Source organism: Tarenaya hassleriana, unplaced genomic scaffold (assembly GCF_000463585.1).
Source record: "Tarenaya hassleriana unplaced genomic scaffold, ASM46358v1 Cleome240, whole genome shotgun sequence".
NCBI classification, from domain to species: Eukaryota; Viridiplantae; Streptophyta; class Magnoliopsida; order Brassicales; family Cleomaceae; genus Tarenaya; species Tarenaya hassleriana.
The window spans coordinates 98,621-100,959 of NW_010965697.1; positions in this window are offsets into that span (position 1 = coordinate 98,621).

Below are 2,339 nucleotides of genomic sequence, written 5' to 3' on the forward strand. Positions count from 1 at the left end.
TGCGATATCATATGTCGAACATAAGGCATGGACAAACCACCTTATCTGATTCGACTACTTTCTCGTTCACTGAGTTCGACTGTCTGACATAGACGATGTTCGTCTATAGTGCGGCCACACATTTCTACAGTCTCGCTCACACGAGGGGCTCAGCGATATCTCTCTCTTTTACGAGAGGTACAAATCCCATCTTGACTATCTACAATCCGGCACATGATTCGTTTCGTACCTGATACACGCCTTTATAGTCCTCCTGTTACGCAGGACGTTTGACGTATTCAAAGCACGCAACTCCTCATGTTGGATTCCGTAGATATCTCAGGTCTCAGGATCCAATCATGGAACCGCCATATGAGATTCAAGTCATGACGCTAGTCCATGTGACAATCTCATGTGGGTCAATCCAGTATTCCGTTCTCCAACGAATACCTATGACTGTGATCGTATCCAATACCTATGATCATCTATATGATCATCAATCACACATCATTCTAGTCTTGTTATATCATTATTCCCACAATGATACACGATAGGGAGTTTAGTATTGTTCATAACAATACATGGATTTCATAACATATCAGGTATGCACAATACGTAATGAATCAAACACTTAACTATAAACTCATAGAAAGTGTCAATACATCAAATGTATCATCAGAAAAGCTCGCAAACAGTACATCATAGAGCACTCAACCAACAATCTCCCACTTGCTCTAATCATGGACTGCTAAACATCTAATGCCCATATCCCTAACATGACCCTCATGGTTCGACGAAGGGAGAGGCTTCATCAACGGATCGGCAATATTGTCATCTGTCGACACTCTGCAAATGTGCACGTCTCCTCTGCCTATGATTTCCCTAATAAGGTGAAATCGTCTGAGTATGTGTTTGGATCGTTGATGGGATTTGGGTTCTTTCGCTTGTGTGATCGCTCCATTGTTGTCACAATACAGAGCAATGGGGCTATCATCACTAGGAATGACACCCAAGTCACCAACAAACATTCTGATCCAAACAGCTTCCTTTGCTGCGTCTGACGCTGCAATATACTCAGCTTCTGTAGTAGAATCTGCAACGGTCGCTTGCTTGGAACTCTTCCAGCTAACTCCGTTCAAGCAGAAAACATAGCCAGACTGCGATCTGTAGTCATCCGGGTCTGACTGGAAACTAGCATCGGTATAACCCTTTACAGCGAGCTCGTCTTCTGACCCACCGTATACCAAGAATACATCCTTAGTCCTTCTCAAGTACTTAAGGATGTTCTTGACGGCGATCCAGTGCGACTCACCTGGATCTGACTGATATCTACTCGTAATGCTCAACGCGTAGGATACATCCGGTCGAGTACAAAGCATGGCATACATGATCGATCCAATTGCCGAAGCATATGGAATCCGATCCATGCGTTCTCGCTCATCAGGTGTCGTAGGACACTGACTCATGCAGTGAACTATGCTACCGCTCATCGGTAAGGTTCCTTTCCTGGAATCTTGCATCTTGAACCATTTCAAGACCTTATCGATGTAAGTACTCTGACACAACCAGAGTCCATACTTGGTTGTCTGACATGGATTGCATCTCAGACTTCATAGCCTCGTGCCATTTCTCGGAATCGGGACTCGCCATAGCCTCTGGGTATGTGGTAGGCTCGTCATGTTCTAATAACAAGAGTTCATCGTTCCCAGTCACGAGAAATCCGTATCTCACAGGCTCTTGGCGAATCCTGCCTGATCTCCGAGGTTCACTCGTTGAAGGTTGAGTCACAACCGGCAGTGAAACAGGTTGAACTTCTTCAACTTGTTCACTCGGCTCAGCGTCTACTTGCTGCTCTCGAACTTCCTCAAGTTCGATCCTACTCCCACTGACTCTTTTGGAGACGAACTCTCGCTCCATGAAAGTCGCATTCCTAGCAATAAACACCTTGTTCTCTGCCGGAATGTAGAAGTAGTAACCCTTAGTTTCCTTAGGGTAGCCTACAAATAAACACTTATCAGATTTGGAGGATAACTTATCAGTCATCTGACGCTTCACAGAAGCGTCGCAACCCCAAATTCTAACAAACGACAACGCGGGACGCTTCCCCGTCCATATCTCATATGGCGTCGTTTCAGCCGACTTCGTTGGACTCCTGTTTAGCAGGTATGCAGCGGTCTCTAAAGCATAGCCCCAAAAGGACTTCGGAAGATCTGTCTGACTCATCATAGACCAAACCATGTCTAACAGTGTTCGGTTCATCCGTTCAGATACGCCGTTCCACTGTGGCGTTCCAGGAGGAGTTAATTGTGATACAATACCACAATCAACCAGATAGGCAGTGAACTCTTGGCTCATATACT